General features: G+C 43.0%; 1 protein-coding gene across 1 annotated transcript in view; it reads left to right on the top strand.

Moving 5' to 3' along the window:
- Nucleotides 1-17,470, top strand: part of LOC124786249 (sodium- and chloride-dependent GABA transporter ine-like) — a 332,165-nt gene that overhangs the window by 65,131 nt on the left and 249,564 nt on the right.

Below are 17,470 nucleotides of genomic sequence, written 5' to 3'. Positions count from 1 at the left end.
AGATAAGCGAGACTGTTATCGCACAATTTATCAATTTTATCTACTTTATTTACATAAATGACACGACAGAATCTAATCCACGAAGTACCAATATCAAATGTCTATGAGGTCTACTACAAGCAAAAAGTTTTTATGTTAGGAAATAGTTTCACATTTCATTCATACGCTCTAGTTTCTGAAGCATGAGATCGAGAAGTAGTAGTACGAAATTTTTATATAAATTTGGAACCGTCATATTGTTCCATATAATTTGTGTGTTGTCCCCGTTTCTTCTCCTTCCTCGTTCTAATAGTCAATCTCGTCATCACTAATTCTGTAACTATTCCTGCCATTGTCAAAAACGTACTTTCCGGTTAACTTCACAAACCCTGCCAAAACCACCAGTTCAGTTATCCTGCGTTTATTCTCCGAGTTAGGCGTTATTACGTGTTCATACAAAACATTTGCGCGGTGTTCCGAGAATAGAACTTAAGCGTCTGCTAACCGGGGACTGTACAAGTGGCCCTTAGTAGTATAGCGACCTGGTAAAAATTTTTTTGTCAAAATTTCATTTTCTTGGAAACATAGATCAGTATGTAATTTTTCTTACCTGATACTTCTGTTAGCTGTTTATTTTCACTCTGGTAGTCTGAATCTATGGATTTCGCTAGTAATTATAACAACGATGATCATTTGCACACCCAATCAACGACATAAACAAGCAGCGATTCGCATTCACCCATTCGGGTTTATTCGGCTCAGCTCGTATAGCCCTGTCCCCTTACGTCTGCGGGAAAGTTAATTTCTAGATGCGGTGGGGATTCCCCTGGCAGAGACATCACGTACAGTAAGCACGCTTTGAAAAATAAACTTACGATTTGTTCACAAATAACCTTAGAATGTGTTCAAAAACCAACTGGAAATCGTTTCAATATCGTATGAATAATCGATAGAGCAATGTGCGCTGGAAGCTAGGCGCTCTGTGAAACAAGGTTTTTTCTTCAAGGAAGTGAATTTGCCATTTGCCCCCCCCCCCCCCCCCTGAAATTGCCTCCTGGGGCACATACCCCGGTTTGCCTCCCCATCCCCACTAGATGCTGGCCTGAGTCTTTGGCTTACAAAAAAGTTTTTCGCACCTCTCTTCTGTAACTGTATCAAATATTAATTATTCAGAGTGCCACTCACACGGGAAAAAATTGCAACACCTAAATACAATGCAATGAAATTTCGGGAATACATTTGTCTAGGCACATATTTAATTAATTAACATTGGAAGTCACACGATTATGTAAACACGAGATAAGCCATTACCAATGTGAAATGTTGGTACTGTAATTACCAGTGTGACTGCAAGACTTGAACTCAAACATGCAAATATGCATGCATTGTGTTGTACAGGTGCCGGTTGTCAGTTTCTGGGATGGCGTTCCATGCCTCTTGATCGATCAATACGGGGACATTTAATGCTGTTTGTGGAGTTGTCGTCCGATGATGTCCCACCTGTGCTCGATTGGACACAGATCAGGTGATCGAGCAGGCTAAGGCAATACGTCGACACTCTATAGACATATTGGGTTACGACAGCGATATCTGGGCAAGCGTTATCCTGTTGGAAAACACCCCCTGGAATGCTTTCATGACTGGCATTACGACAGGCCGAATCACCAGCTTGAAGTACAATTTTGCAGTCAGGGTACGTGGGATAAGTACGAGAGTGATCATGCTGTCGTACGAATTCGCACTCCCAGACTGTACCTCCGAGTGTAGGTCCAGTGTTTCTAGCACGCAGACGGACTGGCTTCCTCCTAACTAACACGTGGCCATGACTGGCACCGAGTCAGAACCCGTTATCATCAGAAAACACAGCAGGACTCCACCCTACCCTCCAATGAGCTCTCACTTGGCACCACTGAAGTAGTAAATCACGGTGGTCTGGTGTCGTTGGAATGCAACTCTACAGGGCGTCTGCTCGGAGCTGTCCTTGAAGTAACCTGTTTGTAGCAGTTCGTTGTGTCACTGTGGTGCCAATTTCTCCTCAAATTGCTGCTGCAGCTGCAGTACGATGCGCCAGAGCCATACACCGGAAACGATGGTCTTCCCACTCGTAGTGCCACGTGACTGTCCGGACCCTGTCCTCTTGCGGCTGTACATTCTCGTGATCAGCGCTGCCAACAGTAATGTACAGTGGCTACATTCCTGTCAAGTCTTTCTGCAGTATCACAAAAGGAACATACAGCTTCGTGGCCCTGTTACCCGAACTCGTTCACTCAATGAGATGTTGATACGGTAATGGCATCTTTGTCGCCTGGACTAACATAAACTCACTGCGTCCAGTTTCAGATATAACTGACGCTCACGACCGTTGCAGCGTGTATTTAAAGCAAACTTAATTTGCATTCTCTTAGTGACGCTACAGGCATCGTATTTCAGATGTAGAGACATGGCTACCGACTTTCATTTACGTCGCACGACTCCTCATTGGTGATGCGATTTTTTCCGTCATTGTATTTTCATTGAATGCGTGGAAAACCATAGTGCCTGTAACACATTTGTCGTGTAATTAGGTTACATTTACGTGTGTTAACGTGTCCTTGCGCTCTCTATCTACCTGTCTCTGCAAAAGTGAGTACTTCTTCATAAGGCTCATCAGATGATTCTATATACATTAACAACAGGACGCATGCAGTGTTGTTTATTACCGGAAATTTCACGTTGCTAGCTATGCATGATCGCACGTTTTCGTATAGCGTAAGATAACGCATTGTGTGTTACATTGGGAGATGAACAAGTGAGCTAGATCCATATCGACTTTTGAGAGAACAAATTAACATAGAGGCACATGTGAAACGGACAATAAGCGGATACTGGTTGTGTGTGGATCTTGCAGTGCAAAAGATTGCAGTTATTCTTTGATTCAAATAATGGTAAGCTATATTCTCTCGTATAAGAAGAAATAAGGGAAGAGAATGTGTCGTGAGGTTAACATCTTAAAACTTCATAATGATATTTTCACTCATCAGCGTAGTGTGCGCTGATATGAAAGTTCCCGGCAGATTAAAACTGTGAGCCGGACCGAGACTCGAACTCAGGTCGTTTGCCTTTGGCGGGCAAGCGCTTTATGGACTGAGCTACCCAAACACGACTCAGGATCCGTTCTCACAACTTCTGTGAAGTTTGGAAGGTAGGAGACGAGGTACTTCAGTAAGATCTTAATTACGTACCTAGTGGCGATCTGTGCAGTGAATAGCAACTTGCTTGTGAACCACTCCAGACATAAGGCAATATACGCTGAAATTCAGACAGCTACAGTGAAGGCAGAAGGGAGTACAGCCCAAGAAGACGTCTAAGACTTGCTAAGAAAAAGTTCCATAGTAAACGTAAAAAATGAAGCCATAGAGGAATCCAGTGAATATCGAGGATAAATTATTTTGTATTGTCATTTTTGTCTGACACTGAGATTTACGTCTTAAAACATGTTACAGAAATGAAATTTAAGCAAGATAATTCAAATTGTGACTGACTGTGACGACTGTCACACGTATTTACGAGAATTAATTTTGGCAAACGGCCACAGTTGGAAAAACAGCCAATATGGCGATATTATTTCATGAACAGCACCAGAGTGGTCGCCTATTTAACGTCTCCACTCTGATGGTTCGCTTATCTTTACTATGCAGTACCAACAAGGAAAGCATAAAACCGTCGTGTCTGTCAGTTTGAACAGGCTAATCAACTGCTAGACAAGTTTTCTTGTGGTTTTTCACAGGTAACTTGAGCGTATTCAGAAGGATGTAGGTTGCAGTAAGTACTGGGAGATGAAGAAGCTTGCACAGGATAGAGTGGCATGGAGAGCTGCATCAAACCAGTCTCAGGACTGAAGACGACGACAACAACAACAACAACAACAACAACAACAACAACTTGAGCGTAGCTTGTACAACCTATATGTTTTATTTCATCAAAGTCGGAAAACGGAAGAAATAATATCGTAACTTAGTTTTATCTAAAATCGTCTGCTCACTTAGTATTTGGGATAGTTAATCGTCACAGCGTAGCACACCAAAGAACCTCTGTGACAGACGTATTTTCGAAAGTTTACGTCAGTGATAGAATTTAAGCGCTGCAGTCTTATCTTTACGAATATAAGCCAACACTGCATTTACTTGGCTAAGATACACCGATTTAGTGATTTCATTTTGCATATTAAAAACTTACCGACATTGCTTTAAATCTTTAGATAGGTTTTTTTGTATTCTTTCCTACGAAAAACGAAATTATTAAGTTTTCTTTGTGATTTTGGTGCCAACTCGTCACATTTCTGTTTTGTTTAACTTAAGAACAAAAAGCCTAGTAAACGGTAGTCTATCTGAATACACGATAACGGCTGAAAGACTGGGGACTACGCGGTCTCATGACTCCAGTGAAGATCGTGAGGAGAGCTTTGCTGCAGCTGGAAAACATCGGACTTTAACTCGCTCTTTGGAAACTCCTTCCCCAAGCGAGGCGTGACGTAACTCTGATCGAGAGCGTCACGCATAATCTCGCTCTTCAGCAGTCTTCACTCACAGAGTCTGAAAGTTACTTCTCTCCAACGTAGCATCATAGAGACGGAAAATTTGATGGAAAGTGATGTAGCCGAGCTAGTTTTTGTAAATCGAATCCTTCCAACTCCTAACAGTTCACCATTTCTCTTTCAACATGTACGATTTTCGATGAGCTTGTGTTACGCTATGACCGTAAACAAAGCGCGAGACAAGGCGCTGTCTGGCCAGCTGTGCGCGGGTCCCTCCCGTGTTAGTGAAGCAACCAAACTCTTCATTCATGTCCCCCGTCACACTCTTCAAACGTTGTGTACAAAGAAGCGTTATAAGTCAAAAATACATTCTATATGTACAGAATATCAGGCACAGCTATAAATAAATACCCACGCAATGCTGGGTTTTTCATCTAGTCAACAATAAAGGATTGTGCCCTGCTACTATAAAACTCTCCGAAGTAGCTTGTAATTTAATCCACATCGGTCTAGAAACCAGAAAATGTCTGTAAACACAGTCCTTGGGGATAGAAGTTTTTTCTACAACCAGGACTTGAACCAACTACCTTCTGGCAGAGCGCAACACAGTTTCATTTGTTAAGGATCTCGGCTATTAGGCTGCACTAACACGGCGAAGCGTGAAAAAATTGTATAGTAAAATAGTGGAACACTTCAATGATGAAGTAAACGCTGGAAGTTTTTTTTCTCTCTCTCAAGGAACGTGTTTTCGTTGTGAAAGTAAAGTGTGAAGTGTTTTGTAAGGTATATTCCTAATAATTTGATAATAATTTGTTCCTCAAAAGCTAGTTTTAGGACTATAACAACTGTTAAGACAAGAGAGCAATTTTAATTAGAGAACTTTTTGTGCCAGAACTCATCTGCTTCGAAGAAGTACCACAATTTGAACGGATAAAACCGTATAAAAATTGTTTTAAAATATGGCTATCCCTATTTTATCAGCTAACAAGTTCCCTTAACTGTAGATTTTTCTGCAATCGATGTTTATGGGTTAACCAATCTAAAATCCATGAAGCACACGACACTGAAGAAACAGAACCCTATTTCAGACAGTTATGGCGAACAGATTCACAAGAACCGTGCATGAATTAGTATGTGCCAAAAAAGCTAAACATTTCCGTGAAACAATAAATGTTAACCCATGCAGTACAGACTGTCATATTTCCCACCGGCTCGTGTATCTTAGGGCACAGCGTGCTTTCGTGCGAGACAGGGAGGAGAACCACATCCCGATCGAATCAATTACCGACTGTTGGTCTGGTATGCCGGCCACCTCGAGCGTGGTATTTAGACTGTTTTCCACCCTCGTTGAAGCAAATGATGTGCTGGTCCCCGTCTCCGCCACAGACAGTAAGATACACTATACACAAATGATCAAAAATATCCAGACACTCCTGAGTAATTCTGAACTGGCTTCTAGATGTCAGGGAGAGGCGTATCCGCCAGTATGAAAGGAAGCGAGGAGCACTGCGTTGTCAGTCGAGAAGTGGTGAACGGCAGAATGTGTCGGTCGGGAGAGAGTGACTTCGAACGTGGACTAGGTACTGGATGTCACCAGAGTAATAAATCAATCAGCGTCATCTCAACCTCTCTAAAGTTGTCAGTCCAGTGCTGGTGATGTGACTGTGAAGTGGAAACGTGAAGGAACAACCATAGCTTAAAAAAGGCCAGACCGACCTCATGTATTGACTGACAGGGACACTCAAGCATTACAGAAGGTGTCTGCGAAAAATCTCATGAAATCAGCGGAACGAATCACTCTCGAGTTCCGAAGTGCTAGCAAAATCCAGCCAGCACAACGACCGTGCGTGGAGAGTTATGAAGAATGGAATACAGTGCTGGAACAGATCCTCATAAACCACATATTTCTGTACTCAATGGGAGGCGGATGATTGGAGTGATTCTGAGTGATTAATCACTCTAAACCTAGTGACCATCCGACGGAAAGGATTGAGTTTGGCTAATTCGTGCCACTTTGTGCAGTGCCAACGATGAAATTCGGTGGAGGTAGTATTACGGTACGGGGGTGTTTTTTGTGATTAAGGTGATGTCCCATTATTGCGCTTAAGAAAACGCTAAGTGCGGAAGGATATGAACGTATTTTATAGGACTGTGTACTGTGTACAGCTAAAGAACAGTCTCGCGACGATTATTGATAGTGTCAGCAGTGACTGTGAAGCAATGGTTTGTGGACAGTAGCATTCCTGAAATGGACTGACGTTCCCAGAGTCCCGACTTGAACATAACTGAACATACATGGAACAAGTTCGAACTTCAACTTTGTCCCAGACCCTAGTGTCCAGCATCATTACCTTCTTTGGTTTCGGCTCTTGAAGAAGAATGGGCTGCCGTTCATCAACCAACCTTCACGCACCTCGTTGAAAGTGTCTCCAGCAGAACTAAAGCCTTCATAAATGCGAAGTAAGGTCACCCATAATACAAAAATCTACTAATAGATGCCCCAGTACTTTTGATAGACAGTGTAAGTTCAATACGGTAACACACGTCACAAAGTTTACACCATTCATAAACAGATGGCGCATACGAATTGTGTCCTCCGGTTAGCTGACGGCAGTGGCCACAGGAAAGGCATTCGGCCAAAAAGTTAAAATAAAAAGTAAATCTGCCAAGTCATGTAAACAGTGAACCACGTATGACTGGATAAATACATGGGAAGAGAGAAGTTCTTCCCTTATTTGCCATCGAAGTACAACTATGAAGTAATAACAAAGCGGAATGGAACGGCTCAAGGCAAAGACTTGCATAATGTGATCATTGTGGCTTTTTATGTTGGACTACTGCAGTGCGAAAACACCAGAAATGATTTTGCAGAGGAGGAGGTGGACAAAAATGTGGAAACATCAGAAAACAACACATTGACATGCCTAATAAGGTACAGGAAAACAGTTCAAAATAGCTTCCAGTCATCTCGGAATGCATAAATACAGGTCCTACATCTACATCGATACTCCGCAAGCCCCCGCACGGTGCGTGGCGGAGGGTACCCTGTTTCTTTCTCAAATAGAGCGAGGGAAAAAACGACTGTCTGTATGCCTCCGTATGAGCCCTAATTTCTCGTATCTTATCTTCGTGGTCCTTAAGCGCACTCTGTATTGGCGGCAGTAGAATCGTTCGGCAGTCAACTTCAAATGCCAGTTCTCTAAATTTTCTCAATAGAGTTTCTCGAAAAGAACATCGCCTTCCCTCCGACGATTCCCATTTGAGTTCTTGAAGCATCTTCGTAACACTTACGTGTTGTTCGAACCAACCGGTAACACATCTAGTAGCCTGCCTCTGAATTGCCTCGACGTCTTCATTCGATCCGACATGGTACGGATCTCAAAAAGTCAGACATTTCGCTCTTTACCTATTCTGGTCAACACTAAACTGACACACAATATTTTTAGCGCAACGCAATCTGACTTTCAATAATCCCTACAAAAGAATGGCCCTGACTAACATTAACCTATACCTTTCACAAATCACTTACCTCACAAAAATCTTCGTTACTCGAACTACTGCAATACAGCGAGCGCCACTACTGACAGCTAAATAAAAGATTCAAACTACTATCTACTGATAGGCATAGTTAACAAATGAAAGATTTTGATAGAGAAAAAACAATGTATTTACCTTAATAGTGTTCAAAAGTCATAACATATATAGCAGTTCATGACATCCAGTCTTACAAATTTACTGTTTCTGATGGACACGCGTCCAGATCATCCGCTCTCAAAACTCCGCCATTTCTCTCCCCACATCCACCACTGCTGGCGGCTCACCTCCAACTGCGCAACGCTACGCGCTGTTAACAGCCAACTGCCCAATACTACAATGGCGAATATTACTCCAACAACGCAAACCAACCGCAGCCTTCACACAGCACAGTCAGTGATTTTCATATGGAGCCCTACATGGCGTTACCAACATAAAAACCTAAACAGCCTACTTACACCCTTGTCTGATAAACATTTGCCGCCGAGGACAAAATACCTGGTTCTATTATTTAACTGTGTGGCTGGTCCCGGCGGAGGTTAGAGTCCTCCCTCGGGCATGGGTGTGTGTGTTTGTCCTTAGGATAATTCAGTTTCAGTGGTGTGTAAGCTTAGGGACTGATGACCTTAGCAGTTAAGCCCCATAAGATTTCCACACACATTTGAACATTCTTTCTATTATTTAAGAAATCTTCGAGCCACTCGCTTATCTGTGAACTTATTCCAAATGCTCGTTCGTTCGTTCGTTAACAACCTGCAGTGGCGCACCGTGTGAAATGGTTTTCGGAAATCTAGAGATATGGAATCTGCCTGTTGCCCGTCATCCATAGTTCTCAGTATATAATATAAGAAAAGGGCAAGCTGAGTTTCGCACGAGCGATGCTTTCTAAAACCATGCTGATTCGTGAACATCAGCTTCTCAGTCTCAAGAAAGTTTGCTGCTGCAATTTTTCCTATATGGTTTTCAAAGGAATCTCATACCATTTTTCCTGCAAAATAGTAGCCAGTTCAGGTAACGATCATGGAGGCGGATAGCGTCCACGCACCCTTCTCTCCAAAGTAGACCACGAAGGTTCAATAATATTGAAAGCTTGTGACAGTGGTGACCAGGCGAGATGCGACAATGCATCCACATGCTCACAAAGCCAGTCCTGGATGATGAAAGCCGTGTGAAAGCAACTCAGTCCTACTGAAATAAAGCAGCGCCTTACAGGAACATACAATGTACAATTGGATGGATCTGATCAGCCAAAATGTACACAATCCTTCACAGTAATTCGACCTTGCAGAGTAACCATGGGGCCCACGGAGTACTACGATATGGCTGTCCAATTCATCACCGAAACCCCAGTACGTTCTACTCTTGGTAAACTAGTCTTTCGTGGGCTTCGGACAGCGTACGATAAACTCGTTCAGAAGTTGGGACACTATGGAACAATTTATCCGACCAAATAACTTCATACTGTCGCCCTGTAGTCCAGTTTCCATAGATTCGGAACCACGTTTTCGTGTTACGGGCATTTGCATCACTGATGTGTAGTTTTGGAATTCCAGCTTGTACTGGAATTCCCAACTTATAGACTTCCGATCCTGTTGTTTTGGTGCTCGCAGTGTCCCTGAGTGCGACATTCAGTTCTGCAGTGACTTTTGCAGCTGTCGTCCTCTTATTTTTCGTCACAATCGACTTCAGCGATCGTCTGCCACGATCACTCAGCACATACATTCGCCCGCGTTGCGATTTAGCGGGTGTATTTCTGCTATCCCTGTTCTCTGCATGCAGTACAAATCTTCGATGCGGTGCTCTTGAAAGATGAAACACTTCGGCTGCTTTGGCTACAGAAGCACCCACCATACGAGCCCGACGATTTGGCCACATAATTCACTCACAACTGCACATAACACTGTTCTGACCATGACAGACACCTGCAACATATTGAGGGCATTGTGTAGGTGCCGATCGTGGTCAAATAGAACAGTGTCACCTGCAGGCTTGACTGGCATCTGCAGTTATTCTCAAGCAAAACTTTCTCACGGTGTTTCCATATTCCTGTCAAAACCCTGTATTGCCTTTGTTAAATGTGCATACTGCTTCTCGTAACTGTGTTTTAGGCATTTCACGGAAATTCCACATATACATTTCGTTCACGAATAATAACACAGCAAATTCTGTTTGGGAAAATATGACTCTTTATGTAGCGCATGTGTCAACATATATTGTTTAAATCAAATGTTTAACTTAGTGGCAAATAATAATCATTCAATGGTTGTGAAGTAGGTAATCATTTTGTAAAGAATAAGATGGATCGTAGAAGGATATAATTGCAGGGTACTGTGGACCAGGTTTTCCTTCACAAAATGTTTAGAGGCTAAGGCCCCACGCAAAGGCAAAACTATTGGTCATAAATGTCTATTACTCGGTATTAAGAGTCCGGCGACTTGCGCTTCTGCAGGCTGCAGATTCGGCAACCCTCAAACGTCCATTGTACGCAGATGTAGAGTTTTACAAATGAATGACCTCGATAGATCCCAGGACAGATTCAGCTCGGTATTTCAAATTTTTTTGCACTCGTATTTAGCTGTTAGAACAGGGCTACTCTCCTTCTCAATGTGGTTTGCAGCGGTAATCACTGAATTTGTATTACATTGCAAGAAAGCTGAATTTGGTGAGGAGGCAGGGGGCCGACTGTGCCGCGTGGGTTCTCAGCATCGTGAGATCCAGAGCTCGAGGTCAGAGCTGCTATTCGCCACACTTAAGAAATTGCGACAGTGGCAAATGAAAGTGAGACCTGTGGTTTCCGCAAATGACGGGTGAGGAATGCCGGCCCCGTTGCGTGCGCTCTTCGGGCAGGTTGCCGGCCTCTCTGCCAGAAGACAGCTGGTGGCGCGGCGAGTGGGCCCGCCCCGCGGCCCTACAATTGGATAATCGCGATCCTCTGCCAGCGAATAGGCCTCTTTCTTTCTTCTGCCTTCCTCCGCGAGCTCTGCAAATAATAATTGCCGCGTCCGTTTGTGAGCGCGCACGGGCGCGCGCGCGCCTCTGTGCCAGATGCAGCCTCCCACGTATCGGCTGACTCAGCCCTGTCGCAGGATTCCCCTCTTCTGCTTGGGCAACCAAGAGCTGTGCGCTTCTTTTCTTAATATGCGACTGAACCTCAGCTTGTTTTACTGATGTTCGTTTCTCAGGAAGTCCAAACTCATGATAATTGATAGAAGAGCACAGGTCCAACTAGCCGGTCGATTAAAGAAACTGCAAGCCGCACATTCTTTCAACTATCTCTGGTCAACCACCTGCAACACAGAAAGCTGTGAAGATGTCACGAGAAGGCGGATGACGCTAGGGCGAGTGGCTGCGAAGAAGATCCCAAGGATATGGCGGAATAAAGCGATAACGAACAACACAAAGATGCGGCTTGTTGAAACACTTGTGTTCTCTGCCTTCAGTCATGGTTGCGAAACATGGTCCCTTAAGGCCAGAGACAAGCAGCGTCCTCATGGATTTGAGCTTTGGTGCTGGCACAAGTTGCTACCCACTATTCACAAACTCAGTGTCTCCAGATCCATTACTTCACGGATCAGCCAAAACTATCTCCATTTCTTTGTCCGTATTGTGAAAAGACATGGACACGTGGTGGGGTTTCGATGATGATTTGGACAGACAATCCATGGGCTCCTTGGTTACTTTGCTAGATCGAATTACTGCCAAAGATTATGTGACCATTTTGGCTGATCAGATCCACCTCATGGAAGGAAAGATAGAGGACACGAGAGTGAGGGGTAGTGCAACGAAGAGTTAGATTTTTTATTTTATTTATTTATTTTTGAGTCGTCAATCTTCTGACTGGTTCGATGCGGCCCGCCATGAATTTCTCTCCTGTGCCAAACTCTTTATCTCAGAGTAGCACACCGAGCGAGGTGGCGCAGTGGTTAGCACACTGGACTCGCATTCGGGAGGACGACGGTTCAATCCCGTCTCCGGCCATCCTGATTTAGGTTTTCCGTGATTTCCCTAAATCGCTTCAGGCATATGCCGGGATGGTTCCTTTGAAAGGGCACGGCCGATTTCCTTCCCCATCCTTCCCTCACCCGAGCTTGCGCTCCGTCTCTAATGACCTCGTTGTCGACGGGACGTTAAACACTAATCTCCTCCTCCTCAGAGTAGCACTTGGAACCTACGTCCTCCATTATCTGCTGGATGGATTCCTGTCTGTCTTTCTCTACAGTTTTTACCCTCTACAGCTCCAGCTAGTACCATCGAAATTATTCCTTTGTCTTAACTGGTGTCCTATCATCCTGTCCCTTCTCCTTATCGGTGTTTTCCACATATTCCTTTCCTCGCCGATTCTGTGGAGAACCTACTCATTCCTTACCTTACCAGTCCACCTAATTTTCAACATTCATCTATAGCACCACATCTCAAATGCTTCGATTCTCTTGTGTCCAGGTTTTCCTACAGTCCATGTTTCACTACCATAAAATGCTGTGCTCCAAACGTATATTCTCAGAAATTTCTTCCTAAAATCAAGGTCTATTTGTGATATTAATAGGCTTCCCTAGGCCAGGAATACCCTTCTTGCCATTGTTAGTCTGCTTTTGATGTCCTCGTTGCTCCGTCCGTCATTGGTTATTTTGCTGCCAACGTAGCAGAATTCCTTAACTTCATCTACTTCGTGACCATCAATCCTGATGTTAAGTTTCTCGCTGTTCTCATTTTTGCTACTTCTCATTAATTGCGTCTTTCTTTGATTTACTCTGAATCCATATTCTGTACTTATTAGACTGTTCATGGAGGGGGATGGATCAAATCAAAATCATCTCTAGCCTACCTCTTCAAAGAGACGCTGCTAACCGTCCGGGACGAAGACGTTTGGCTAAGGGGATCGGTCATAAGCTCAGCAACGACCACAGAGACTTGTGATGAGACTCACTAATTAAGTCTAGTTTTCTCATTATTATCTTTCCGAATTTTCATCCTGGCACTATTGGTCTATCGTCGTTCTAGTGTAAATGAGCTTTTTTCTGTTAGCATTTTGAGCGTAAACGTGAAGAGTCGGTTTGCCTGTGCATGTCGTGCGCCAGGTTGCCTGTGGATCAACAGCGAATTCCTAAGATCCTTCTCCATATCGGATAGCTTTCGCACTTCGGTCCTTCTGACTCCATTTATGATTATCAAAATTTTCTTGGTTAATCGTGAATCGTTAATAAAATTTTAGACGGCTTTTTCTTGCAATGAAACTGTATCACTGACTGTGAAAATTGCAGCACTCCAAAATCGGAGGGTTTGCGGAGCAGAAGCCTGGTCGTAGAACACGAATATTCACAACTCAGAATGAAATTAAATTCGCCACTAAATGTTAAAAAATTGAGGGTCAGAACTAGGCAGAGTACTGGAAACAAATATTGCGAAGTCTTGCACGGGACACAAGGTTGCACATAAGACACTGCAGCAACTGGGAGAAGGTCTGTCCATCTCGACACTTTAGAGTACAAAGTTGCAGGAAATGTAGCCGCTGTACATCATCGCCGGCACGGCGGCCACGAGAATGTAGGGTCGCAAGATTGCTAATAGCACACCCCACGATGACGTTCCGTCTAGTGATAATAGAACGGAATCTGGTGTGTGGCATTCGAGTCGTCCATTCTTCTTTGTGATCTCGAGGAAGCACTTCGCCAGATATCAATCACTCAGTAGGTCGAACCCTGGCACGCCATTTCCATAGTATTGCTGTGATGGGTTGAATCCAGTGAGAGCCTCATTTCTTTCCTTAAAATTCTTTTTCGACTCCGATTGTGACCATGTTCCCCGTATCCGTATAGATGCTGAAATATAGACATCGGTGCCTTTATTTTCTGACTGATGCTTTTCGTCGAAGATCACGGTGAACAATTCCAGCAAGGGAGTGTAAATTCCCCAGAGAGGTGGGCCATTGGTATTGGGTAAAGATAGTGATTTTACCACTGGTGACCACAACGTATTGCGAGATCTGTGCTGCACCTAGAATATGTACTCAACTGTAGGCTACTGCCATCGAAGAAAGACGAAATAATTCGAGTGTGCTCTGTTCCAGAGGAAACACTTTTACACATTATGACGACAGCTCAGCTATCCACCCATTAGAAAATATCTGCTTGATGAACTCGATTCCAGCGAAAATGGTATCTTGAAAATCAACGTTGCAGAGCCTTCGCAGTGTCTTACAGCATGAGGGTATAAGGCAATGTTGATGATGGTCCGTCCATGGAATATATATATATATATATATATATATATATATATATATATATATATAATTTTATTATTATGTGCGATTGGACTCATACGGATCACGCAAAGCTTTTCCGATTCAATTTTTTAATTCTCCAAACTTCTCTCATTCTTTCCCCATGAATTCTCTTTCTTTCCTCTGTCCATTTTGTCCCCTGTCTCTTGCAAACTTCATTCTCGGGTTGTACTTTCCAACTATTGATTTTTTGCCTGTATACATTTCTGTTTATAACTTCTGAAGAATTTATTTGTGCATTTGCTAGATCTGTTTTGGTTTCTTGTATCCAGGGTATGGTTTTCAATTTTTCAATGTATATTAAAATTTTGTGGGAGAGTCTGGGTGTTGGGAGTCTGTGGATATGACCGTAAAATTTTAGTCTTCTTTTCCGGATGTCTGCGGCGAGGTTAGATAATTTTTCTGTAGTTTTCCGAGACTGTAACCTGTATCCATCTTCCGTTCTTTTTGGGCCAAGAATCTTTCTGATAATTTTGCGTTCCTCTTTCAGGATGCTTTCCAGGTCGCCTTTTCTATGGAGTGTGAGTGTTTCGCTGGCATATAGTGCTTCGGGCTTGATTACTGTATTGTAGTGTCGTATTTTTGAGTGAATGGAGAGACACTTTTTATTGTAGATGTTGTGGGTTTTCCAGTATGCTCTTTTCAGTTTTTGCAGTCGAACTTTTTGTGCAGTTTTCTCTCCCCCTGTGGGTTCTAGGACCTCGCCTAAGTATTTAAAGAATGGAACTCTCTCAATTTGTCCATATTTTGTAGTCAGTTTTTGAGTTTCAAATTTTGAGCAGATGAATTTGGTTTTTTGGAAGGAAATTTGTAGCCCAACTTTTTCGGCGCATTCTTTGAGAATGTCTATCTGTTTAATTGCTGTGGTCTCGTTTTCTGCTAGAATGGCCACGTCATCTGCAAATGCCAAGCATGAAATTTTAATACCATCTTTAGATCTTCCTAGTTGTATAGGCTTCCAGTAATTTTGATTCTTCAGTTCTTTTTCCCATTCTCGGATGACTTTGTCTAAGACAAGGTTGAAGAGGAGTGGAGACAAGCCGTCACCTTGTCTGACGCCGGTTTTGATCAGGAAGGGCTCTGATATTTCACCCAGGAATTTTATCTTAGAAGTTGTGTGTTGTGAGCGTTTCTTTGATAAGGTTTAGGGTTTTCGGATCGAGTCCTAGCTCCTCAAGGATAATAAAGAGAGATTGCCTATCGATTGAATCATAAGCCTTTGCGAAATCATCAAAGGAACAGATGATCGGACTGTTTCTGAGTGCTTTGTATTTTAGTGTTGTCTTCAAATTGAAAATTTGTTCTGCACAGGATCGGTGAGGGCGAAAGCCAGCTTGGTATTCACCAATACTGTGTTCGAGTTGTTCTTGTGTTCGTTGAAGAAGACAAGCTGAGAGGATTTTATACGTGACTTGGAGAAGGGAGATTCCTCGATAGTTGTTTATATCTGCCATGTCTCCCTTTTTATGCAGTGGATGAATTAGGGCGCATTTCCAATCTTCTGGTAGTTTTTCTGTCTGCCAAATGTCTGTGATGATTTGAGTGAGTTCTTTGAGGGAATTTGGTCCAAGATTTTTAAGTAGTTCTGCAGTGATGTTATCTTCTCCGGATGCCTTGTTGTTTTTCAGTCTATGAATATGTCTTTGGATCTCCTCTAGTGTAGGTGGTGGGGATTCTGGATTTGTGTAGATAGCAATTTCTTGAGGGAATCTTGAAGAAGGTTCAGGGCAATTGAGGAGTCCGGAAAAGTATCTTGCCAGCTCCTCACAATTTTCCCGATTTGTGAGCGCTAGTTCTCCATCTGGTTTTCTGAAACATAGATTTCGTGAGCCGTATCCATTGATTCTCCCAGCAAAGGTCTTATAGAAGTCTCGTACATTTTATATATATATATATATATATATATATATATATATATATATATATCGTCTTTAGCTTGGGCCTTCTAAGGAGGGTTTGGTTCTTTCGGTACCGCATGGACCCCCTTATTCTTTCATTGTGAATAGTAGAACATTCATATTCAGAGGTATCGTCAAGAACTGAAGTGACTAGAGCACATCATTTCAGAACTTTTGTAGTCCGATTAATCGAACATCACTTTGGGAAACTTGCAAGCACAAAAGCAGCGCATCTTCGCTTCACAACAAGCTCCCATAAAACCAACTTTGCCAGCTCAGAATAAATTCATTTCGGAAAGTATTAAGATTTCGTTAGGGAAGAATGAGTTTTAATGAAATAAGATATGAACGACGAGTGGTGGAGCGTTTCATAGAATTTTACGTCGGGAAGCAGTACATTTGACAAAAACCATTCAAAGCGCACATATGGTGTGACGCATAGCAGTAGTTGCACTTGCAAGGGAGGCCGAAGTGGGCCGCCTCGCAGACATGAGGTGAGGTGAGGTGGAGGTGAGTCAGTAGCGTGGCCTCGCGCCTCGATTGTCCGCGGAGGCACCGCACTTCGGGACCTCGCACTTGTTTGAGCGTGATGTCAGTGTCCGGAACCGGTTTCTCTTCATCACTGTGGTGCCCGCGGCAGGTAACGCGACGTTGCAGTTACATAACGAAATTACTTGCGAATACTCGTTCAGTGACAGAGCCACTGCAAGATACTGCTGAATGATTTCTCCTCTAACACCATTTGTTACGTGATGCATCTTTTGATTTTGCATGTTTCAAATTGAGTCACGTTAGATTAAGGATAAGGAAATGGCTCTCAGATCCCTGATATTATCAGTGAAACGAGGCAAGAGAGAATAGTAAACGCATGTATGACAAGTTGGTGCTTTAGAAAAAAGGCTGTAACGTCCTGTTGCCGGTGTGGTCATTACAGCCGAGATAATTTGTAAGTGCTTGCGACTACTACTGATTATCAGTTTGCAGTTCAGTTTATATTACGTTAAATTCACAAGCGGTCGGTCATTCTTCACGCCTTGTAGGGCCAATTTAATCTTCATTCATTTGCATAATTTTATACCAGTCTCCATCTCTTCTTGTCCTTGTCATAAACTTTTCATACCAACCGACCTACTACACTCAAATCTTGTAGAATGTTTCTTTCATATCCAAGTCTTCGAAAGCTCCCAAAATTTTACCACTCTGTTGCTTCCTTCACTGCCAATCGAGTATCTGCCTAGACGCCTTAGTTCTCCTACAAAACTGACCATT

The sequence above is a fragment of the Schistocerca piceifrons genome, chromosome 1 (assembly GCF_021461385.2).
Source record: "Schistocerca piceifrons isolate TAMUIC-IGC-003096 chromosome 1, iqSchPice1.1, whole genome shotgun sequence".
Classification (NCBI taxonomy): domain Eukaryota; kingdom Metazoa; phylum Arthropoda; class Insecta; order Orthoptera; family Acrididae; genus Schistocerca; species Schistocerca piceifrons.
The sequence above is the reverse complement of the archived record's forward strand: the minus strand, read 5'-3'. Positions and strand labels throughout refer to the sequence as shown.